Source organism: Ranitomeya imitator, chromosome 1 (assembly GCF_032444005.1).
Source record: "Ranitomeya imitator isolate aRanImi1 chromosome 1, aRanImi1.pri, whole genome shotgun sequence".
Classification (NCBI taxonomy): domain Eukaryota; kingdom Metazoa; phylum Chordata; class Amphibia; order Anura; family Dendrobatidae; genus Ranitomeya; species Ranitomeya imitator.
Genome location: NC_091282.1, coordinates 740,873,099 through 740,889,781, shown reverse-complemented (window position 1 = coordinate 740,889,781; position 16,683 = coordinate 740,873,099). Strand labels below are relative to the sequence as shown.

The window sequence follows — 16,683 nt, the reverse complement described above, 5'->3', positions numbered from 1 at the left end:
GGAACCGATAAAGGAAAAAAAAGGTAACAAAAAAATAAGTGTTGGAAGCTCTAAAACCAGCCAAAATGAAAAAAATAAATAAAATAAAACTAAAAACACATAACACATCCACGTCATATACAGAGACAAGAGGGCAAAAAAATACCTCATCTATGGAGAGTTGAGCGCACAGTGATTACATAAATGATACCACTTTGTGATTCTTCGCACCACAGTGTCTAATCGTGCTAGAGGCACAGAATTAAAAAAAGAGAATATTTGGTTTTGCAATCGCAGCTACATGGCCGTCAAATGGCTCAGTAGTATGGAGAAATCTCCAGAAAAGTGATTTCACTTATAAATCAGATGTTTAAAGTGTACCCTCTAGCCTTGGCAAGTTCGGCCAAAATGTGGAAGAGTAAGGTCTCATGCAGACCTCCGATTTTTCTACATGTGTTAAATACAGACCGATTATTCTGGTCAGAGTTTGATCAGAGTGTGGTACGAGTATCATCCAATTTCCTTGTATGTGGAGAATTAAAAAAAAAATAAAAATTTCTCCACCTTCTCCATTTTGTCTGTCTGTGAAAATTGGACCGTACTCCGATGTCATTTGAGTGACAGACCCATTGACTTGCATTGCCAATATTGATCCGACCCTCAGGTCACACATGGAGATGTCTTCCCGATTTGACGCTGCCTTCTTGATCCGAGAAACAGTCGGGCATGTGAATAGCCACATAGACCGGTACAAGTCCTATCCGTGAAAGCCATGGATATTGCTCGTATGCAAAAATCACCCTTAATGAGCCTTTAACTGAAGGAAGAGCCTGAACCTGGAGCGCTGCCCCCTTGTGCTTTCCATAGCGGATTTTCTAGTATACTAATAAATAGTAAGATATTGCTGGGATACTAGAAATATCTGCAATACATAGTGATTCGTCTGAATGATCAAGGTTTCATTTATTCTGCTTCCTCAGGTGAAGTCAGCTGTTTGCGGGAAATTCCAGGAGCCCGGATCCTAGTGACCAGCTCATCGCTCTGGTGGCTCCTCCACTTTATATACTGTATATATATAGGCGCCACCGGAGCGATCAGCTAATGACTAGGAATTAGGCTCCTAGAACCCCCACGAATTTGCCATGGGAAGCAATAGTAAATGTAGCATTACCTAGTAGCCATCCATGGACGGCCATGTATTCTGGCTCAGAGGAGGTCCTGGGCAGGAGATTCCCATACATATCGTCCATATGGTCAGGACACAAACACATTAAAGAAAGTAAAGAAACCTGTCCAATAACATGAGAACATTTGAGCCATCTAGATAAAAGCGATGCCATTTTTTGTTGCTGATGCCTACCTGCATGAATCAGAGAGTATAGATGGCTAGCACTCGACAGTTCTGAGGGTGACGGTGCAAATGAACGGAACCAGTGGTCCTCTCAATCATAGAATGTAAAATCACTGCACTCATACGATGAAGATGTTCAATTCATGTGGATAATTTTATTTAGATAAATGTTCAGGTGAAGCGATAAGTATAAGGTGAAGCGATAAGTATAAAACGTTTCGGCCAGCCCGTGGCCTTGTTCACTAAATCGCTATAGGTAGTAGATCCTTCCTTTAAAAAAACGTGAGTATTGCTGCTGGAATATCAGCCAAGAGAAAGAAGTAAATAACCTTAGTGTTAATGTTGCTGTAGTCGCCGTGATGCAGGGCAGACAGGTGTATATCAATGGCTGTGTGCTTTAAGAGACCAGACAGAGCAACCATAGGATGCCTTGGAAGAGTACAACCAGAAGTATTAGAAAATTCGTGTGGCTTAATGGTAAAGGTGCCGTGGTCGCCGTTGAGCAGGGCAGACAGGTATAAGTACCAAAAGCTGTGCGCCTTAAGAGACTTGCCAGAGTCAAAATCGGATACCCTGGAACAGTACAACCAGTACTGTGGGGAAATTCGTGTAGCTGCTCGGTTGTGGAGCCAGCCAGAGGCAATGTGTATTGAGCAAAACCACCGGAATAAGGGGATCAATGTCAATCCGTCCTCATATGTCCGTGGAGATAGGTGGCCAGGACCAGCGTTGGTGGGCAAGTGGGAAGAGCAGACACTCACGGTGTCACTGCGTGGAGTAGCGCTTCACCTTATACTTATCGCTTCACCTGAACATTTATCTAAATAAAATTATCCACATGAATTGAACATCTTCATCGTACGAGTGCAGTGATTTTACATTCTATACCTGCATGAATCTTCCAACACTATTGATAACCCCCCACCCCAAAAGAAGAAGAGAAGCAGCAGCACTGAGCTGTGCGGATGAACAGGTTAAACATCACAAATAATCCTCCTAATCCTCCTTCTCTTCCTGAAGCTTTTAAGGACAGAGGATAACCCCCCCCCCCCCCCTCCGGCCAGATGAGTAGCCGGCTACAAACACATGTAATCTGTCTGCACGGACAGACTGGGGCACTTTACATCAGAGACGACGATGGATCGCTACTAAAAGGGTTGAGAACGCGTTTCTGCAGACGGTGCTCAATGCACAAATTGGTGGAATTAGTAAATGGAGCAACGGGCGAGCAGCTGTGCAGGAAGTCAATAAGGGCGTTCTCATCCTCCGCAGTCCCTGACTGCACCCTGAGATGTCAGAACAAAGGCTGAGGCCTTCCATCGGCTCTGAAGCATCTCCCATGGTCATCACATGTAATGTCCCTAATCCGCCACCATAGTGCGAGACAGAATAAGAAAAGCTTTCCAACAATGGAGTATAAAGGTAGAAATAAAGCTCTATATACTATATAGCTACCTGTAAAGAGTCAAGGGGGCGGTCCTGGGCTCATGCTGTCCTAGCATTACAAGCCAGCCCAAGTGGCATCCGGCGCATTCACAGTGAGTGAAGGTGGCCTGGGCCTGCCTTAATCTGCCCATTGACCAGCGCAAACTGCATGACTGCGGAGCACCCTGGGACCGCCTCCTGGACTCTTCACAGGTACCAAACACCAATTCATAACCTTATCAAGCTCCTAGATGCGTTCCAGAGAGACACCTTTACAAAGTTATTACAACTCTGTATAACACTATGGCAGTATTTACTTTCTAAACCTCTTGCTACAATTGCTGCGATATTTGGACAGATACTGTTCCCCTAAATGAAATGTGCGTGGGTTTCATCATCAGGTTCCACACCATTTAGGAATCCAGTAAGGGCTAAAAATGATGGCTTAATACAAGGGTGTAATATGTCATGTATAGTACTCTATGGGCCGAGGGTATGTTCACATTGAGGGGTTTTTTGAGTTTCAAATCAAATGTAGTTTTCGGATTATGTTTTAATGTTTTGTTATTTAAAAAAAATTTTGTTCACAGCCTTCTTAGTGTCATTTAGTTTGGTTTCCACAAGCATCCCATATAAAACATGCCACAAAACCTTGAAAAGAACACTACATCTCATGACATGTTTTGGGGTTTTCTTTTTTGTAAATTTTTGTATTCCCAATATTTCTAAATAATTTGACAACTAGGTGGGGTTTTTTGTATTGCAGTCTGACATCGCCAGTACTGATTGGACAGTGTGATTTACCTACACCCAACTGTCAAATCTTTCTTGATTTCTAGGAGGAATAACAGAGGAACAGTAGAAGAGACGGGTGAGAAAATATAATCCAGACTGTTCTTTCCATTATTTACTAGTAGACATGTAGGAGAGGGAACAGATTACTAAATGCACTTCAGTAGTTCATCTAGAGAAAATTCCGTTAATGCATGTTTAATAGGACGTAAATTGTGCCGTTATCCGTAGTTACCTACAATTATATTTACTGTGGATCATCTGTGTATAGTCAGTCTTGGCTCCGGCAGAAATGCATGTCTAATGAGTATAGAGTAACGAGGGTCTGCAGTACTAATGTATACGCGGAGTAGCACTTATGCAGTAAAACAAGTTCCTTAGTTCTGGACGTGGAGGTACTGTGAGAAGATAAAATCAGAGAGGTGCACTTCTGTCTCCCGCAGCGCTGGCAAGCTTTGCCATCAAACATGCTGCAAAATAACCTCTACTGTCAGATGGAGGCACAGCGTGCGACTACTACCACCACCATCAATCTGGAAATCTTACAAGCTGCCGGTCAGGAGAAAATTAGTCGCTTGTTTATCCGAGATATATCCCCACACCTACCCCCCCCCCCATAAACCTGCACACTCAGCAGTCCTGGCTGCAATAGACATACAGCCAATTTCTGCTTAAAAGGGTTAACTCAACTGCGCCTTTAATTCGCTTTTTGGAAGGCGAAAGGCACTGCTGATGTTGCTGCCTATATATTAGCGGGCATGGTGCACAGGTCCTATTAATTAGAATAGGGAAACCTGGCGAAAGCAAGCAACATCAGTGGCGCCTCCTAGGAGGAAGCGAAACGTGCTGGATTAGCCTTTAAAAGCCAGAGAAACCCTTTAATTGCTGGTTATACTAAAGTACAGAAAAGAAAAAGCTTACGTATCATGCAGCACAAGAGGGCCTGGTTCAGACCGCAAAATTTGCTTTCAAAAAGCCTGTTCACATGTAGTTGCAAAAACTCTTGCAACAAATCTCAATGAAAATAACTGTTTAACTCCATATCAGCATGGGTTTATGAGAAATCGCTCCTGTCAAACCAATCTAATCAGTTTTTATGAAGAGGTAAGCTATAGGCTGGACCACGGTGAGTCATTGGACGTGGTATATCTCGATTTTTCCAAAGCGTTTGATACCGTGCCGCACAAGAGGTTGGTACACAAAATGAGAATGCTTGGTCTGGGGGAAAATGTGTGTAAATGGGTTAGTAACTGGCTTAGTGATAGAAAGCAGAGCACTGGGTCGCTGTGAACAGTGGGGTACCGCACGGGTCGGTATTGGGACCTGTTCTCTTCAACATATTCATTAATGATCTGGTAGAAGGTTTACACAGTAAAATATTGATATTTGCAGATGATACAAAACTATGTAAAGCAGTTAATACAAGAGAAGATAGTATTCTGCTACAGATGGATCTGGATAAGTTGGAAACTTGGGCTGAAAGGTGGCAGATGAGGTTTAACAATGATAAATGTAAGGATATACACATGGGAAGAGGGAATCAATGTCACCATTACACACTGAATGGGAAACCACTGGGTAAATCTGACAGGGAGAAGGACTTGGGGTTCCTAGTTAATCATAAACTTACCTGGAGCAGCCAGTGCCAGGCAGCAGCTGCCAAGGCAAACAGGATCATGGGGTGCATTAAAAGAGGTCTGGATACACATGATGAGAGCATTATACTGCCTCTGTACAAATCCCTAGTTAGACCGCACATGGAGTACTGTGTCCAGTTTTGGGCACCGGTGCTCATGAAGGATATAATGGAACTAGAGAGAGTACAAAGGAGGGCAACAAAATTAATAAAGGGGATGGGAGAACTACAATACCCAGATAGATTAGCGAAATTAGGATTATTTAGTCTAGAAAAAAGACGACTGAGGGGCGATCTAATAACCATGTATAAGTATATAAGGGGACAATACAAATATCTCGCTGAGGATCTGTTTATACCAAGGAAGGTGACGGGCACAAGGGGGCATTCTTTGCGTCTGGAGGAGAGAAGGTTTTTTCCACCAACATAGAAGAGGATTCTTTACTGTTAGGGCAGTGAGAATCTGGAATTGCTTGCCTGAGGAGGTGGTGATGGCGAACTCAGTCGAGGGGTTCAAGAGAGGCCTGGATGTCTTCCTGGAGCAGAACAATATTGTATCATACAATTATTAGGTTCTGTAGAAGGGCGTAGATCTGGGGATTCATTATGATGGACTATAGGCTGAACTGGATGGACAAATGTCTTTTTTCGGCCTTACTAACTATGTTACTATGTTATGTTTAATCTGCACCTTGAGAACATTCCCTGGTTTAATCACCTAACTTTTTTCTTTATGTCCAGTCTGCCCGCTATGCAGACATACTCCAGCTGAATATAGACCAGTACATAAAGGAGCAAACTGTCTCAGGCTGTTTTATGTGCTTTTTGGGTGGATGAGGTGTTAAGTTTTATTACATGATGCTTATGCACTCCCAACTCCTAAAAACTACACCTTGCACTTCCACATAAGGCAGGACTGTATAGCCCAGGACAGGAATCTGTGTCAACAGGAAAGCTAGGGAAGGGTGTGGAAAAGTAGAAAGTACAAAGAACAATGTCCTGCCTTCTCTAGAATACGCAATGTTATTCCCAGCCGGAAACAAGTGCGAGCTAAACATCCACAAGGCGGGCGACACAGTGGGCATCTTTGTGCTTAAAGTTTTCTTTTGCATGTTCCTATTCTAAATGAAAAAATACTGTTCTCTGTTATCAGCCATCATGGCTTTAGAGTCTGGGGACAGATAAAAAGTAAAAGATAAAAAGGGAGAGTGATTCATCAAGGATTTTGTGGCATTAAAAAGTTGCAAATTGGTAACTGTTTGGATGTTTTATGCCACTTCTAAAAATTGAGCTGTTGTTATCTATACAAATAATATGTATATGAATAGCAGCTTATTCTAAAAAAAAAATCCATTAAAAAGTCTCTATTTTCACTCCGATAGGGTAAAAACAGCTGTAGACAAAAGCACTAGGATACGTTCACACGATGGCTTTTTTGACGTGGACCCGGATCAAAATCTACTTAAAAAAGTACAGTATGTGAAGTGATTTTTGCTATGGATTTTGATACACTTCAAAAGTTTGTTCCAAATTCCACATCATATACTCTAGGGCAGTGTTTTTCAACCAGTGTGCCGCGGACATGGTCGGGTGTGCCGCGGGGAACGGGAGTCAGCTGTTCTCTGTGCCGACTGTCAAGCTGACAGCCGGCACAGAGAAGCTGCAGCGCGCCGGCTCCCGGAGATCAATTGTACTCGCAGACACCTACCAGCTGCGAGTACAATTGAGGCTCTGACCGCTGGGTCAGAGCGACGCCAGCAGCGTGATCAAGTCATGTGATCACGCTGCTGACGTCACTATCCGGCGCACAGGAGAAAGTGCTCCTGTAGTTGTGGAGCTGAAGACACCGAAGATTCAGCGTGGGGTGGGTTTATAGGGAGTATGTGGGGGGATTTATTAAGTGTGTGGGGGGATTTATTAAGTGTGTGGGGGGATTTATTAAGTGTGGGGGGATTTATTCAGTGTGGGGGGGGATTTATTCAGTGTGGGGGGGGATTTATTCAGTGTGTGGGGGGATTTATTCAGTGTGGGGGGGGATTTATTCAGTGTGGGGGGGGGATTTATTCAGTGTGGGGGGGGATTTATTCAGTGTGTGGGGGGGATTTATTCAGTGTGTGGGGGGATTTATTCAGTGTGTGTGGGGGATTTATTCAGTGTGTGGGGGGGGATTTATTCTGTGGGGGGGATTTATTCAGTGTGTGGGGGGGATTTATTCAGTGAGTGGGGGGATTTATTCAGTGTGTGGGGGGGATTTATTCAGTGAGTGGGGGGATTTATTCAGTGTGTGGGGGGGATTTATTCAGTGTGGGGGGGGATTTATTCAGTGTGGGGGGATTTATTCAGTGTGTGGGGGGGATTTATTCAGTGTGTGGGGGGGATTTATTCAGTGTGTACCTGGGGGGGGGGGCTGGAATTTATTTAGCATGTGTGGGGCAGGGTGCATTTATTCTGTGGAAGGGGATGGATTTATTCTATCGGAAGGGCAGTGGATATATTCTGTGGGGGTGAGTGGGGAGATGGGGGTGGACACAGTAGCGAGGGGAAAAATGTGTGCTGACAGTACTGGGAGCAACGGTGATGGGATGTGTGAGGACAGTATGGGGAGTCGGCGGAATGTGTGAGGAGGAAATATGGAGAGAGCAAAGGGGTATGTTAGCAGGGGGGGGATGTACAGGAGGAGGCTATTAGAAATGTGTGCAGACAGTATGGGGGGATGAAAGTGTGAGTGGACACATAATAGATACTGAGTAGTGTGAGGGTAACAGCCAGGAGGAGACAGCATGCCAAGTAGGAGGAGTGTAATGAAGGGGCACAGTAGAGAGACTGGGCTCTCTATGAGGGACACCGTATGAGAAGGCAGTGTGAAGTATGGAAAAGAGAGAGAGGGTAGTGTGGATGGCATGTACCATAAGAGGGACAGTGAGGGTCATATTATGTGCTGGGAATAAAGTGAGGGGCAATTATTTACTCAGGGGCTCAGCCTAGGGCAGATATTGTTATTCCGGAGAATTATAATAACACTGCTATCTTTAAGGGTGTTGTGTCGGGATGTGCTGCAGAAGACAGGAGAAGATGGAAGTCTGCAGAAACGAGCTCTGCCGGTGGATGAGAAGAGTCATCATGGCATCTGGACACGGTGAAGATGAAAAGAAAGAGGCGACTCCACAAACAACGTCATCTATCAGGTACCTGGATGTAAATGTGTTTTTTTTTGTGATACTAATTCTTATTTTTATTTGTTAGGAACATTAAAGGGGATGTCCAAGGTTGTCATGAGTCTGCAGTCATACTATGTGACTGCAGACTTCTGAATTCTCACAGTGCACACTGCTATCATAATTCTCTTTTGTTGGTGATTTACATACATGCGGTCACGTGCTGACTAGACATGTGTGGCCTCATTCAATGAAAATGAATTGACTAAGGCCGGACACGTCTAGTTAGAATGTGGCCAGAAGTATCCAAATCACATACTTGTGCTGTCATGACCGTCCACTCTGGCCACCGGCAAGGGAGAATCCTGAAAGTGTGCAGTGCTTGCGCTGTGAGAATTCAGAAGCCTGCAGTCACATAGAATGACTGCAGACTTTCATCTCAAACCTGGACGCACCATTTTGTGCCATTTTGGTTGGTGGTGTGCCTCGGGATTTTTTAAGTATAAAAAGTGTGCCGCGGCTCAAAAAAGGTTGAAAATCACTGCTCTAGGGTATGTGTCCACGTTCAGGATTGCATCAGGATTTGGTCAGGATTTTATGCAGGTAAAATCCTGACCAAATCTGCACCTGAGGTCACTGGCAGGTGTTCTTGCGTTTTTCTGCAATGTAAGGACATGCTGCGTTCTTAAAAGACGCATGTGCGTTTTCACGGGTCTGCCGCATGCGTCTTTTAATGCATAGTGGAGACAGGATTTCATTAAATCCCATCCACTATGCTGTAACATCTGGATGCTGCGTTTTTGACGCTGCAGCTCTACGCAGCGTCAAAAACGCAGCGTTTCCTGAACGTGGAAACATACCCTAAGGCTATGTGCACATGCTGCGGATACGCAGCGGATTGGCCGGTGTGGATCCGCAGCAGCTTTCCATGCATTGCACAGTATAATGTAAACCTACGTAAAACAAAACCCCCAGTGCACATGCTGCGGGGAAAAAACGCGCAGAAACGTAGCGTTGTATTTTCCGCAGAATGTCAATTCTTTGTGCGGATTCCGCAGCGTTTTACACCTGCTCCATAATAGGAATCCGCAGGTGTAAAACCGCATGTGAAATCCGCACAAAACACCGTTCAATCCGCAGGTAAAACGCAGGGCGTTTTACTTGCGGATTTTTCAGAAAAATCCGCACACGAATCCGCGAGGTGTGCACATACACTTAGAATAAGTTTCCTATGGATTTCAAAGGGAAAACCATCCTAAAATGCACATTGCTCTGTTTTTTTGTTTGTTTTTTTTTCAGCGAGGATGAATAAACGTGTTTCTGCCTGAAAAAAAATGCTCCAATTTGACTACTTATCAAATTATCATCACAAAAAAAAGCAATATACACAAAGAAAAAAAACAACACTCTGTAAATAGTTTCTGCCCATGGAGTTTTTCTAAGGAAGAACCAAATTTATCAATCATTATAGGAAACCGATTTGTAGCAAATATAGTCAACGAAGCCTCCAGGAAATCCAGCTTCTGATGAAACGTAGCTTCCTGGTTAGTGTACACAGAGTCCTTGTTATTTACTTTTCATGGACCGCAGATGATCGCAGAGCAATATCTGGTGGCTCAATCGTGGACCAGCCGGTGGTCCACACAGAAGCCGCTCTGTTAAATGCTGAGCCGAGCTGCCAAGCTCTCAGAGCGCCTAGATTCTGTGCTCTATCAATGAACACTTTTATTGTGGGAGAAATCACGGTGCCAGAACGCCGGGCAGGTAATCTACAATCTGATAGGCTATTAGATGTCTCAGGCTCGCTGACATTTCCTCCTTAATTAAAAAGCCACAGATTGGTTTAACCAGCGTCCCAGAATACTGACTGCTCCACTGTTTGCTTTTCTTCGTTACTAACATTACAGCAGAACTTATTAAAGGGACTTAAGTGAGGTCAAGTAAGCGAAGGAGACCTGAGAAGTAAAAGAAACAAAAGAATAATTAAAAAAAAAAAAAAAAAAAAAAGGTAATAAAACCATAAATTATATGGGTTTTAGGTTGGCGGCCTCCTTCATAATGTCCAAATAGAGACTAAAGTCTGTAATTTACGAGGCTATCTACCAATTACACCTCAATGCAATAATTTCATCCAGAGATTGTCAGAACTGGAGACACTGCTATCATGGAGGTCCGGGATGTTCTAAACCTCACTCAACCATCAGACAGCCCTATACACATGGACACTCAGGTCAACTGAGCGTGCGCATGTTCTTAATGGGGAGCCATTGGCCTGACAACTCTGACGACAGATTTTCTCCCATGACAAAGATTCTGCCATATGGATTTCAACACTTCTTTCCTACAATATCGCTATCGGTGGAGGGTCGGGACACCCCCCTGCCCCAACTCAGTTATTCACCCCCCTCCCGAACTGTAAAAGTATAAGACAGTGACAATTGCTTAGGTAAGTAACTTTGGATGGTAATTTTCTAATTTTTATGGTTCTGGTTTGAGGCAGTGTTTCCTTCCATGTGCCCAGCTGCTGTTTGACCCCAGTTACAACTTTCCCTGTAAAGGAGGAGAATCACATCATTAGTGCCCAGTGTCAGGGTCAGGAGGACATTGTGCACAGGTTGTGACCTCCATGTGTGGGCCTCATTTGCTCTGCTGACTTCATCTATATTTTGCTGAGGAGTACAAGCTCACATGTTTGCATTGTAAATTACAAAACTCCACAATAACCTCCTCATTAGAGGGAGAATCAGCAAGACTTGTCAAGAAACATCCATCTGCGTAAGGAAACATTTCTCTGCAGCACAATGGAGCCGAGATCACAAAGTGCCAAACAGACTTTTCACGTGAAGCTTTCTATAACACCTACTGATTTTGATAGGGAGGCCCCAAAAAACCGCAGAATGCATAAATAAACCCAAGATCAAAGGGAAACCTAAGAAATCTTTCATGCTGTAAGGGACAACCTGACAAAACGCTTTTATAGGGCATCGGTCAGCACATAATGACTCTTCAAACCAAACACAGGCATTAAGTGTACCATGGAGAGGCCAAACCCCATGGAGTAGCCTCGTCTCTAGGGCAAAGTACTGCCACATAATGATAACGCGTCGGCCTTTCTTGTGTTTCGTATCATGACACCATGACGTCGCGTCGGCCTTTCTTGTGTTTCGTATCATGGCATCGCATCGGCTTTTCTTGTTTCATAACATGACATCGCGTCGGCCTTTCTTGTGTTTCACATCATGACATCGCGTCGGCCTTTCTTGTTTTTCGTATCATGATATCGCGTTGGCCCTTCTTGTGTTTCGTACTGTGACATCATGACGTAGCGTCGGCCTTTCCTGTGCTTCGCACTGTGACATCATGACGTCACGTCAGCCTTTCTTGTGCTTCGTACTGTGATATGACATCGCGTCGGCCTTTCTTGTGCTTTGTACCATGACAACATGACATTGTGTCGTCTTTTCTTGTGCTTCGTACTGTGACATCATGACGTCACGTCAGCCTTCCGTGTGCTTCGTACTGTGATATGACATCGCGTCGGCCTTTATGTTTCGTATCATGATATCGCGTCGGCCTTTCTTGTGCTTCATACTGTGACATCATTACATTTGCCATTTCTTGTGCTTTGACTTCATTACGTCATGTGGGACTTATAAATTTAAGAAGAGCCCAGGGTGCTGTCGCACGAATGCTGGCCAAGAAATTTTCACTGCCTTGGCTGCCACAAGGTTTCGACACAGAGTTGAGCAAAAAGATTTGCAGGGCCCTGGTCTGGAGTCTAATTGGAAATACTTAAAAAAAAAAAAAACGTATGCGACATTACCAAAGCAGGTCAGGACATTGCTATATGCGGTATATATAGACACTTGCTTACATGTAGCTTAGAAAAAGAGAAGGAAAACTGCAGATTTCCTGCACAAACCACCAAATGGTGCTTATTTCAATACATGATTTGATTTACATATTTGATTATTTGACGTCACTTGGCACCGCTATAATACTTTTGTTTGACTTTCATCCAAGTTATAAATATTCATTCGGATCCTTTTCATATCGCAGGCTTCCCATAAGACGGCACGTATATAAAATCACATAAAGAGAATGGATGTCCCTAGCTACTCCCTCCCCCAGGAAGGGAGGTATGGACTGGTGGCATAACAACATCTGCTGTCTCCATACAGATGCAAGCTACTGATTAAAATGTTAATTGTGATGCAGACATTTAAGGGAAAATAAGAGCCGCGGAGAGAGGGAAATACACTTGCAGGAAAAATAGAAGTATAAAAAACCCATGACACTGAATGAGAAAGGAACACGTATAAGCCTAAATAATAACAGAGATCCAATATGGTTCTCTAAAGGCATCTTTTACAATAGTGGTTTTGCCTGCTTTGTGTGTCCCGCAGCTGTGACCCTCAGAAATCAGGGAGGCTTCACACCGCATTTTTTGGGAAAAACACTGCATTATTCACAGATTATTCACAGATTTTCTGATAAGTGTATATGCACATGGTGCAGATCCAATGCAAGTTTTCCGCTGCATAAATATAAACATGTTTGCATCAAAATTCCGCAAGTGATATAAGCAGATCGTCTGTAGATTTCATTCTATGAAGGGTGAAGTCTGCAATAATTTCCACTCAAAAAAATGTTAAGCTACGCACGAGAGGTCGATGTACTCGCAGATAATTTAACACTTCCACAACGTCTAGTGATTTTAGTATGTCATCTGCCACATTGCGGTAAGCTTCCATTTGTAAATTGACCCCTATGCAGATTTTACAAATCCATCAGTAGGGAAGTATTAGTGTAATTTTGCGTGCAATACACAGTGCCTTTTGGGTTTTTTCTTTGAAATTCTGATGCATTTTTTTAGCTCTATTCCTTAAATGCGCAACCTTTTTTTTTTTTAAGTTAAGTTTTCTAAAGGAATTTAAAAAAAAAAAAAAAAAAACAACCAAAAACGCCTCTAAATAAAAAAATAAAAAAAATGCCGAAATTCCTAGCAATTTCAAAGCCAAAAAAGTAAAAACCTCTATGATGGGGTATATCAGGAGAAGCCCGAATGCAGAATCTGTCCTACCTTAGGGAAGCTGACAAAACAGCTTGTCATCCCTTAATATGTGACCTATTCATGCAGCAACCTGCAGAAAAAAAAACTGTCCCCATTAAAAGCAATAGGCTGTCGGTATTTTTGATGGACATGATCCACAGTGAGAAGCTCTCTATGGTCATTCTCTGCTCTGACCAATAGAAGAGGGTCCTCAATGGGGTCCTAAGCTATGTCCTTTAACATGTTGGATAGGGAACTTGAAAATTGGTGCTGAAACGGTGCTAAATGTCATTAAAAGATGCCTCTCCAAGCACAAGACCCTAAAGTAGGACCCTGAATTAAAAGCTTTCACTGTTTGCCGGTAAAGTACATTAAACTATGAACGCCGGCAACATAAATATATATAACACAGAAGATTTCTTTCTGACCCAGCCATCTTGAAACAGACCAAAGGAGAACCTTGCAAGTACCATAAACCTAATTGCTGGAAACTTTTTTGCCGCCCATGTGTTAGTAAATGGTAGTTTGTTTTCATGAGTAAATTTAAAAAAAATCCAGTCTGAAAATGTTATTAAATGGCAAGCACATGACTTTAAATATCCATAGACACACGAAGTGAGATGTGATCCAAGAATTTTGGTAAAATTGCATGATGACTTTTTTTTTTTTTATTTTAATTTAGATTGTGGACAATATATCAGTTGTACAGCGGTATACGTCAGTGGTATACAATGGTGCAGACTCTACACATGCATGTCTGATATAGCTCTTTTTTTAATTTTTATTTCATAAATTAATAGTACAAGTGAAAATAGGCAACTTTGCATCATATCTTAAGAGAAATCTGCTTCTTTCTCCTCCTGGACTGAACATTCACTTTCAATTCATGGGTGAAACATGTAAAATGTGTATTCAGTGAAGAATGAAGTTTCACATTCCTGAGATAGATGACAGTTAGTGCTTTTAAGATTCTATGGAGGAGGGCGGAGCTAGAGGAAGACGCAGACATTCCGCTGCAAGCTCAAAACGTCAGTTACAGCTCTACATAGAACACTATGAGAACCAACTGTCTTTCCTCTCCGTAATGGGAAAGGCTGCATTCACTGAAGACAGATTTTACCTGTGAATTGGGAATAATGAAACTGAGGATACGTTCCCACAATAAGCTTTGGGTGAGTTTTTGATGTTGCAGAATTTCTGCGCCTATTATGTAAATTAGGTCACTTGCATTTTTTATTGTGCTTTTGTGAGCGACTTTTTAATATGCTTTTTTATAGCTTTTTTTTTGTCTTTTTGGTGTCTTGCTTTAAATAAAGCTGCTTTATTTTTTATACTTCCTGTTTTCTTGCTTTGACAAAAATGTATTGATATACTTAGGTGCGGATTACATGCGTTTTTGATGTGCTTCCGTAGTGGAAACGCACTAAAAAACACACGTGTGGGGTTTTTTTTGCCACTTCTAATGTAAGTATATGGGGAAAATCTGTGCAGAAAACCCGCAAGAGGTCTCTACCTGCATGGAGTCGCACTGGCCTCCTGGTCGGTGTTACCTCACCCTGCGGAAGGCATCCCATCCTGGACACCCTCCTGGTTAAGTCAAGTGCTGCTTTCTTTCAGGTTCCCACAAGGAAAGGAAACCAAACTGATGCAGAGGAGAAGTACCGCCTTTTTACTGAGTAGGTTTCCTGTCCTCTCTCAGATGGTGCTGTCATGGGAGAAGGGAAAAAAGTTTCTCATTTTCATGTCTACAAATAATCTACGGGGGGGAAAAACCCTGCGGTCACTCTTTAAGGCTTTGCGCCCACGATCAGGAAACAGCAGCTATTGGGAGGCAGCACATTTTCTCTGCGGATCAGGAAGTAGCAATGCTTTTAACGCAGAGTATTTTTGCTGCATCCAAAGCGCCGCGTTCTAATCACGCAGGTAAATTAGCATGTGTTCACTGATGTGGATTTACAGCATCCAATACATATCTATTGTGGAAATTTCTGTTGCGGTAACCAGAGTTTCCACAGCAGAAATTTTACATGCTGCGGCTCGTAAACCCGCATCGGGTGGGCATCAGATTTCTATAAATCCCATCCACTGTGCTTGTCCTGTACAACACAGCGTTCTGAATGTGACACAAGTGCGTTGCGTCCAAAATGCTGCTATTCCTGATCGTGGGCACATACCCTAAGGTGCATTTACACTGTACAACAAACCACTCGTTTCCCAATAATCATGGATGCCAATCACTTAACGGACAAGAAAACACTTGTTTGGCTACGTTCACATTTTAACATGGGGGGCACATGGACATGCTCCGGTATGCGTTGTATTGTGTTTTACGACGCATGCATCATATTGACGCACAGACAGGGCGCAGAGGACACTACTTGTAGCGTTTTCCCTGCGCCGAAATTCCTGCTCTGTACGATCTTATGACAACGCATGCATCGCAAAACCCTGCGTTGTGTACATGCGTTGTTGGTTGCGTCACCAACGCTGCCCCCAACAACGCGAATGTGAACGTTACCTTTGTTGGGTGAAATGATCTTTTGGTTTACCATTGCCAGAGCATTGTTCGGTGTGCTGCTGAGAACAACGGCAGACTATGGGCACTGAACGATCAATTATGGATGAAAATAGGCTGTGAAAGGACTGACGATCAGTGAACAAGTAGCTGATTAGCAGTGATTTAGTGCCGCCGGCTGGCTTGTGTACAACGGACCTTTAGATATCACAATAAGATCCCACGAGTTTAGCATCAGTCACTTTGATACTATCCTTGAAATCCTGAAACCAAGGACAAATGGCGTCTTATAAAGGAACCCTCAATGCTATCAGCAGGCTAATCGGCAGTGTTATCCCTCCTGTCACAAGTAATTGTAGATGTATGTCCAAACTAGAAGGGATAACCAGGGCTAATCCTGACCTTTCACTTCTCAGTGACCCTGTATGTTTACTAACATTGTTATTTTTCTTTAGATAAAAGAAAAAAAAATGACAAGACCATATAACAGTTAACATAAAAAAAAACAACATGGCAACAAAGAAACAAGAAAGAAAAGGGAAAATTATACACTGTATGGGATCATAAAAACGTGTACAGACGAGCGGATTGATCCAAACAACCCTGGGCCGGAAGCCACAGCAGTATTTTGCAGCAGAGGCCACTGAACAGGAGTCTTGTGATAAACCTCCTACTTTACGGCATCCATTGTAGTGTGACGCACGAATGGCAGCGTTCCCGAGTCTGCTAAAAAAGAAGAGGTGCCGGGGATGATCATAGGTGCACCACAGTATTGTA

At 43.1% G+C, this 16,683-nt stretch overlaps 1 protein-coding gene across 1 annotated transcript in view; it reads right to left on the bottom strand.

The window, feature by feature from the left end:
- BRF1 (BRF1 general transcription factor IIIB subunit) overlaps window positions 1–16,683 on the bottom strand; it is a 372,560-nt gene that overhangs the window by 267,800 nt on the left and 88,077 nt on the right. The gene's annotated exons all lie outside the window — the stretch shown is intronic.